The 9,940-nt window shown below is 35.2% G+C and overlaps 1 long non-coding RNA gene across 1 annotated transcript; it reads left to right on the forward strand.

Annotated features, from left to right (window-relative positions):
- Positions 1-1,843: 1,843 nt before the first annotated feature.
- On the forward strand, positions 1,844-3,202 carry LOC125386326. The gene is made up of 2 exons (XR_007226373.1): positions 1,844-1,885; positions 2,670-3,202. It is a non-coding gene; the product is annotated as an uncharacterized LOC125386326 (long non-coding RNA).
- Positions 3,203-9,940: the final 6,738 nt, after the last annotated feature.

Consider the following 9,940-nt stretch of genomic DNA (forward strand, 5'->3'; position numbering starts at 1 on the left):
TCAAAACCTTTAAGAGTAAAGGTTGGTCGGCAATACGATATGCTTACAACTTTAAATACCTTTCAGGTTCGTTCGTAGAATATGCAATAGAGAAAGAAAGACTAATATTGGAAGTAAAAAGGAAAATGGATGAAGAGGTGAGGATACACCTGATTGTCATTGGATTACCTATCGAAGTCCAGGACAAAATCGAAAGGGAAAATATACAGACAACAAATGACCTAATAGGAATTTTGGGACAATATGAAGGCTGGAGAAAAAGGAAAGAAACACAAGAAAGAAAGATAGACGTGGTTAAAAAGGTAAACCCACCATTCAAAAAAAAACCGTGCACAATCTGTGAAGCACTGAACTTCCCGGGCCGATTCCACCCAGTGGAATTATGTAGAAATAGAGACAGAAACCCCCAGAAGAAACCCAAACAAATAAATTCACTGGAGGCGCTCACATCAGAAAATGAAATAGCAGGAACATCGGATGAGGAGGAAGAAAAAAAACTAAAATGCCCGGAGAAGTACGTACCATTGATAAAACTGCGAGTCAAAGTCAATGATCAAAGAGAGATTAAAGGTATCTACGACACGGGAGCGAATGCAAGTTTTATCAACCAAAAGATCATTGATCAGATAAAAGCAAACATAAAAGAAGACAAGAGCATGTTCAAAACCATCAATGGGAAAGACTTCACGAGTAGGCGGGCGAGACTAAAAATGAGGATAAACAAGATAGAGAAAGAGATAGATGTGTATATAGTACGCAATAATAACTTCACATATGATCTCATCTTAGATCTCATCACAAGACGAGAATTTGAGGGTTTTCCAACAACTCACCAAAGAAGTACATGCATATACTCATAGATCACTTTTCAAGGGCTGTTTTTATGTCCACATCGAAAACACAAAGCGCGGAAGATATCATAAAACTTATAAACTCGACAGGAGAAACTGACTCCATAAAAATTATCCTTGCAGACCGATACCCAGCAATGACATCCAAGGAAATTCAAGAGTACGCGAGAGAGAAAAACATTAAATTAATTTTCACCTCGACAGACTGTCCATCCTCCAATGGACTAAACGAGAGGGTAAATCAGACATTGGTAAACAGAATCAGATGCAAGATCAATTCGAAAAAATAAAGAGAAACTGGACAAAGATCACAGAAAAAAGCGTAGAAGAATACAATAACACCAGACACAGTGTAACGGGATTTGCCCCAAATTACTTACTGTATGGGAAAATGATCGAAATCATCCCTAAGGGAATAACAGAAAAGAAGATAAACTTAAAAAGAGACAGAGAAGAAGCATTTAAAAACTCAGCAAGAAATTTCGAAATCAACAAACAAAAATACGACAAAAAAAGACGAGAACACGAATTTAAAATTGGTGATATGGTCTTCACCCACAACGGAAACAGAATGAATAGAAATAAGCTGGAAGAAATTAGGAAAGGACCCTTCAAAATTTTGAGAAAGATCTCAAACTCTATATATGAAGTGGATAACGGTAACCGGAGATCTGAAGGGAATTTCTTCCACTCGAGTAAGCTGATCCCTTATAGAGAAGACAATTAACGATGTAATTGTCAGCACGAGGAGGGGAGGTGTAAAATCCCTAGAGTTCTTGTAGGATAGGGATTCTTTTTTTTGTACGGGTAGCACGACAGGCTGTGTTTAACGGAGAGACCGATCTTCCTTTGTTGCACGGACGACCAGTGAAGAAGCACGTGTTCCCAGACGGACGGACAGAGAGTTACATTAGAGAGACAGACAAGGTTATAGAATAATTGTTTAAGATTGTAAAGACTGAAGATTTAAGATTTAAGACTGAAGAAGAAAGATCGGTAGCTCAGGACGTTGAAAATCGATTCTCGATTTTCAGGTAAACATTGCACCAAAGACTTATAATTTCCCGTTTAGATAATCATCGTTATTGATTGTTATAGACGCATATTAATTGTTGTTCACTTTTGTATTTTATCCAATCATTTCATAATAAAAACCTCGATTTTCAGACTTCAGAATCGATTCCTGAATTACCCCATTATTGAACCTTATATCTATATATAATTACTTACTCAGTTTCACAAACATCAATCCACACGTCTACAGAATTTACACGATTGTGTCAATTCTACAAACGCGTTTTATTCAAACTAAAAGTGCCGATGAACTGTACTCGTGTCAAAATGAGTAAAAATCGCAAGTACAACCGTTACATATCCACATGCCGGTCGAGTTCGATATCAGCTTATCGAGTTCTTCTCTTTGAGTTTTCATCGTCATGCACTCGAAAGAGAGCATGACAATTTGTTCATCTAGTTACAAGTGTACACTATACACGCTCGTACAGAGTCGTATTTTATTATCGTCGGTTACGATACACGGATTTGTAAGGATCGAGCGTTCCACTTGACATTTCTATTTTTTCCCCGGTACGAGTTGCGGAGGCGGTAATTGTTTGCTGGGCACGCTTAATGTGGAACATCGTTGCGAAAGTTATACCACTAGAAAAAAATTTATCTCGATTTACAATCTGATAGTACGATAAATGAGGTCGATATCCGTTTGTGAAAGTTGAATGGATTTTGTTGAAAAAAGAAACTTTTCATCACGTGTATTGCGTGTATTTTGTATGAAAATTTTTTTACTTTGTTTTTTTATAGAACACAATGTATGTCGTTTGTAATGAAGACAAACGAAACCAGTTCATTGAGTGGAACATTTGGAAGAATCTGCACGCGACAAGGTTTATCTTCCACAATTTCACGAAATTCCAACGTGAGCGACGTGTGTAATTATAGAAGTCAAGTACAAGTTCCAAAGTTTGGGATCAAGCTAATTCGGTAAATTGCGATGTATAATTTATCTCAGAGTATAAACTGTACTTAGGAAGAAGTTTAACCCTTTAAGTTACATAGACGCATGTATATATGGACCTCCATCGCTTTGGCAAAATTCCATCATAGACTATGTACCAATTTGTTACCAAAAAATATACTTGTATCTACTGTATGCAATTTCACACAGTATTTAAAACAATGTATTAGCGCAAAACATATTTTGGATTATGAAATTTAAAGTATTCGATATTTCTAGATGGATTTGCAATTTTTATAAAAATTACACAACTGGTTACGATGATGCAACTAACTTTTGTAAAATATATGGCTAAAATCTTCTTTTCATTTGCCATACATTTCTCACGTGTTTTTCATTTTTACCTTATTTCTTACAAGTTCCATTTTCTCTGGCCATTGGCAGTGTTAGTGTTAAAGAAAGGAAAATTCTACTTGAGATGTCATAAAATTCTTTAGCAGTACAATACAAAACAAAAGCGCGAAGCTTTCGTGCGTTGCTGTCTCATTTCCATTGTATTTGATAATTTAGCCCGGTGAATTCGCAGGAACATGTTTCATAGAGATAGGTCAAATTGCAAAGGGCGAAGAGAAAGGTGTGGACGCTTGTTAAGAGACGTTGTATCCTGTGCTACCTGTGATTCAACATGCTGCGATGTAACCAAGAAACACGAGGGCACTTAAGACCCCAGACGTACCATGAACTAACTCAAGCAATAAGACACACAGCTTGAGTTCACATCCCCGTGGTCGTGCTAAATACTTCGCGGCCGAATTGTCAGTTCTAGACAACATGGTCTTGATATTTTACGCGGCAATAAAGTCTCTATTACTCGGGGGAATCACATTGCACCTACCTCGTGATCGTTTCTCTCTCAACAGCCTGATAAATGGACGTCTTTAAACGTTCGAGATTTCATCATCGGCGTGTACAGTCACTGACACATCGCATGATATTATTTATCGAAGGAAGGGAGGAATTATACACGCCGAGCTAGGGGAATTGTATTTCTTAATTAAAACGAGCATGTTGATAAGAGCGGCTGCGATGTCTTATGTATATTTTTCAACATAGTAATGTATTAATCGGGAAGAGTCAAGGGAATGAATTTTCAGCCAGGGGAAGAATTTTAATTTATGGCCGCGAGTGCCGGCGTAATTAAATTTACAAAACGAGAAACTCGCGTGCACGTTACCTGTATTAATTAAAGAATACTCCGGCATAACGGAACGGTTTTACGTATTCGAGTTATTAGCTATTTATTAATAAACTAAATAATATCGCGAGTTGAATTTCAGTTAGCAGAGGCGCCGGCATATACAGCAATTTAATGAAATATTATTTTTCAAGGAAATCCCGTTTTTGCGAGTGTTGGATACGTTTTAATAAATTCATCTGCTCTCTTTCTCTTTATCCCTTGTTTTCGTTATTTATAGAAAGAACATAAAGTATCTCCCTGTACAATTAAACAAGATTGATGCTTTCAAATATTTTCCATTTATAGAAAAACTTCACGTATAACGGCCCCATCGGGAAATCCCGGCGTTATATCAAATATTCCATTATCAAAGGTTTATTGTATAAGGATTAAACAAACAATATAAAAAAGCATACTCGTACACCACTTTAACTTTCAGATTGGTATCCAGCGAAACGTGTGATGCATACAAAATGCAAATGGGACCTCGATATATTATATGCGTTTACAGTCCGTGAAATATATCCGTTATCGATCGCAAATAATATAGTTTCTATCTTATCGCCGCGCTATATCGCGTGTATCTTATCGCCTCTCTTTACTTTATCATTGAAACAATGGTTTTTCCTAAGATATCGATCTACCATATCGTGCGCAAGTCTTAAATTAATAAGAAACGAAGTTTGTTGCTTAAAATATGTAATTTCCTTAACCTTAGAATACAAATGTTGTTTGATATTCATTTATCACAAATCGCACATTTCATTTTTGGCTAATAGCTTAACACGTTTCTAATTAGTTATTCATATCCAAACATAAAGCTTTTATTACTTGGAATTAAATTAGCAACATTCATCATTTACTACTAACACATTCATCAATGATCATTCATTACAAATTCCCTGCGTTAATCATCCGTTACAGAGGCTACATCAAAATTCAATCTTAATCGAAAAATTCCGACATAGAAGGTTAAATGAAGAATGGAAACATAAATTTAAAATTTAAGAAAGAATCAAAAGCTTACGACATTAAACCACCACACAATGTAGCCAAAAATTTAATCGGAATGTCTGCAAAATCAAGTTCGAAGGATCGAAATTCAAATATAAAATTTAAAAAAGAATTGGAAGCTTAGGACACTCAAACGCTACACGATATATACCTATACGTAGTGGTAAAAATTTCCGGGCAGGTAGATTTTTCACTTTATATTCCAAATATCGATATTATACAACTATATAATGCTCGTATATTACATTATTTTCTTCCGCTTATTACACTCCTATACCCAGCGTTATTTAAAGTGCCGTTAGATATATCGCTTCTCGAATATAAGGTTAGAAATTTCTTCTGGTCGTAAATTTTTGTACGATGCTATAAAACGTCTTTAAAATCAAATTTCTCCTCTGAAAAATTATACTCACACGTCGTTAGCACGACTCGTGAGAACAGTATCGTAGTGTTAGCACTCCCAGCAGGCATCAAGACGCTCGAGTCTTACGATCTACATTTATTCCACGTGGGTTTGACAGGTTGCGTGATAGATACCGTGAAAATCGCCTCGTCGAAAGCGAAAGCTCGACCCTCACGAAGGAAATCCAGCCAGATGCCATCCCTTTCCACGCGCTGTATACCTCCACTCCGGTGTACAGTTCCAAGGGTAGTTTCTAGGCGATGCAAGCTCCGCTCCGCGATATTTTACGGCTTATTTACTTTTCGGCGACGTCAGAGGCCCATGTGAACGGTCACGTGCCGTGCTCTTTCACGACGCGAAGAAACCCACGTCGATAAGAGGAAAGTAATGGATACAGTAGTTGGCCGATGAAATTTATTCGCGTCTGAACGGAGACGGGCCCCTAGGCTAACGTTATTGAAACCTTACCTCTCGATCTCATGAACAAAAGGCGCACCCGTGTTTCCCGCCGTGTTCCTCGAAACGTACAGAAACGCATAAGAATGTGTTTCATCGTCTTTGTTACGACCAATTGGACGGAGAATCATTCGGTGAAACAAGTTACTAGTTATCCAAGGTATATTTCTGTGATTTTCGAAGCGCTACTATTGCGAACAGTGATACCGTTATGATAATATAGTTTATAGTTTATTTTGTCTTTTGCTGCTTTGAATTTTTATACGAATTTTGACTACACTGTTCTACGATAATTTAAGAATTGAACCCGTTTATTTTGAAAGCGATAAAAGTGCATTTTTTGTAAAAGTTGAGAAAACGCTAAATTTACGTATACCTTAATGCGATCGACTTATTTATAAATAATTCATAATTTAAATGTTGAAATATTTGTCTGCATTAATCAATTGATATTTCATTATTAAATAGAATTGCGTGGTGATTTATTTTGGAAACGGTGTAATTTCATTTACTGTAATCTGTAGCTTGTCCAAATGGTTGAAACACCAATAATGAAAAACAAATGATAGCGAATGTAATTCTATCCCACATAACATTGCATGCGCGGATGTAAACAAGTTGTTTAAACGCAATTCAGTAATAAACTAGTAAATTATTACGTTTAAAGTATCATTAAATTAATAGTAGTTTTACGTTTATGTCGGGTTGTTATCCAAGTGCAAAGCTAAGATTAATGAAAGTGTTATATTGACATTTATTTCGAATAACTCAATAACACTTCAAATACGATAAAAACTTCATTTCATATCGAGAAACTTAACTTAGTTACTTAACACTCTAACGAGGATCTAAACTTTACCAATTTATTATTTAGAGAAACAATTACGTTAATAATAAATTATAATAATTGAAATATATGTGTACAGTGTGATGAAATGTAAGAATATGATGCAGTTATCGTCTTACCCACTTTCCGTACATTATGAACATTTCAATACATTTCCACTTTCAAGATATGTACCTAATATTAATCTTACGAGCATGCTGTTACAGTAAATACGTAAATTATATTAAAATGAAATAACAGTACTTTGTTTTCCCTCTTCTTATTTATAAACAAACCTGGATTACAGCATAAAGAATAAATTTTGCATAATTAAAATTTAATTAATTATACAATTTTTAAAGTTGTGTAGATCTTGTGTAGATTGTGTAGATGACCTTGAAGAAAGATATTAATTTACTTAGTTCTTAAAAAACCTATTTGCATAGTAAATTTACGTTTACTTAAACACAGAGAAACATGGACGAACCAAACACTTTAATATTGCAAAACAAAGGAAAGTGGAGTCACACCACTTTCACAATAAACCGTTCTTAATAATATTATTATGGAGTTTTTAGAGAAATAATTTTTATGATCTGACAATTTTACGCGAAGAAAAAAATCAGCTGAATTGTAATTAAATTACAGAAAAATATTGTTAATTCAATTTTCTTTATTTTTTCTTTCCTCCACCCACCGTCCATATCAAAAACCTCGGTTTTCCAGTCGCCCTGTCAATCTTCCCAAATTAAAAACGTCTTTCCACAAATATTGAAAATACCCCTGCTAATGGAGCGAGCAGAAGTTTAAAGATAAAGAAACACAAGACATGCGAATGTGTTGAATCGATCTTACACCTCGTCGTTGTGTCGAAAAATCCAAGTAGCACGTATACATACATATGTTTATATATGCGTTTACATGACTGTCTCCTCGAAGGGAGAACATAAGCTTCCATGCGATGCGAGAAGAGAAACGCGAGACAAGAGACGGTCGAGGTAGTCGGATAGAAAGCTTTTTCACGTTGATGCACATCCTGTGGTAACAGTCGCAATTAAACGGACAGATTGCGGATGGAAGATTAAAATTTCTCCATCGAACGTTCTTCCGAATTATTTAAATAAACAATTTCTCATATCAGTGATAGATAAAGCAAACTGATAGAGCAAATCCATGAAAATTTACAACGTAAAGGAGATTAAACCTCGAAGAGATTTTTTTAGATTCGTTTAGGAAATTGTGATAATCGCTATCATTTCGTCTTCTTCTCATTATCATGTTCTAATTTTTTACGAGTTTAGGTAGTAAAAATTGTGATTTTTCCAACGATTGGATTTTTTATTAGTGTTCGTCATGTTGGAAATTGGAACAATAGGATAGCTGAAATAATACTTGGAATGTAATGATATTAAAATTTGAAGAATTGTTTCACATAGATACTCATTATTATTTTATTAATTTGATCTCCCTGCGTACTTTTTCGAAACGTCAGGAAATTCGGGACAATAAAAATACCCGTCGGAAATTCTAATATCTCGTCCGCTGAAATCTCCATACGAGATTTTCGTTTCTACCCCCTTCCATTTTTCCCTTGCTCCATTAAATATCTCTGCTTTACGGTCTCCATTAGAAACATCGCAATCTCTCAGTTGTGGGTGTCTCGTTTTACAGGGACAATAAAACGCATCGCGACAGCGATTTGAATACTCGAGACTCGACTCTAAACGTGAAGATTCCTCGTGACGAAAATGTTTCGGGAGATAGTCGATTGATAAAATCCAAATATCTTCCACGAAGAAAAATAAAAAAATGATATACACATATACAGGAAAAAAATCTACAAGATTTCTTCAAAATTTACACAAATGACAAAGATGGCAGAATTCACGCTGTTTCCGAGAAATCACTGTATATTCTACGATACCTTATAATGTATTACGCATAAAACATTGAGACGCCAGAAGAACGTCTTGCTCGATTAGCATATGCTTTAAAATCCGCTCGGAAACTGTGTGTTATTAATACGTTATTTTACATAATGCATGATGGAAGGATGGTACCTTTCTGGTTTGCTCCTTGATCTAGCTCGTTCATCTTTGTCTTGCCAGGGGATCGTGAACGGAATTTGGAGGTACCGTCTTGATGTGTCGCGGCCGTTTAGAAGGTAAATCGACACGTTGGAACGTGATTGAGCAAGAATCGTAGAATTAGAAGGACAACCGGATTCCACAAGTTGTTCAACGATGATCGAATCTTTTGTTCTGTTCGTTGGCGGATTCACGATTATCGATTCAGGTATTTCTCTTCGATATCTTCATATGCCTCGCCTTTCCCTTTTCCTTTTTTTTTGTTTTTTTTTGTATTATTTGAATTTTGTGTCTTTTTAATATTTTTCTAGCTTGTCGTTTAATCTAGAATTAATAGAATTTGGTTCGCGAAGAAATTTTAATTGACAGTTAATTTACCGTTAAGAAATTTTTATTCCTGAGGAATGTAATTTGTAATTGACATAAGGATCAGTAGAAATTTTAATTATGAAAATTAATTATAAATTGAAAATTTATTTTTAGTTTGAAATCGCTACGTTATAATTTCCAAAGAAATTTTAACTGACGATTAATTTTAAGTTAATGAAATTTTCAATTCTAATAAAAATTTAACGTTCTTAAATAAAATTTTCAAAACTGTGTATCACATTTTATTCTCTCGGATTCATGCTCGATAAATGGTAATATTTGCAAATTTAATGACCCATACGAATTTACGATGCAAATACATATGATAAACTTGCGTGTTATCATAACGAACAAGAGGCCTTCTTAACGAATATTTATTTACCACATAAAATTCCAATATTAACCGAAAATGGAGTGAACACGAGGGAATTACGCTCTTTGCGCTGTGTAAACACAACACTACGGAGACTTACGAAGGGAATAAACGTGAATGTTAAAACGCGGAAGTGACAATGGCGACATTTCGCGTGTAATAGCCTGATTCAGGTGTCTCTAATGTGCATTTCAACGAATACTTGTTTCGGTTATGGATGCACTAGACAACCGAGCAACTTTCTTCATTATCCACATTGAATATTACTGACACATTATTTTTCAGTGGTGTTTTTACGACAGTATTCGATTCATTGATATTATAATCTCACTTTCAGAGCATTAATTGCTTT

This window comes from Bombus terrestris, chromosome 14, assembly GCF_910591885.1.
Source record: "Bombus terrestris chromosome 14, iyBomTerr1.2, whole genome shotgun sequence".
NCBI lineage: Eukaryota > Metazoa > Arthropoda > Insecta > Hymenoptera > Apidae > Bombus > Bombus terrestris.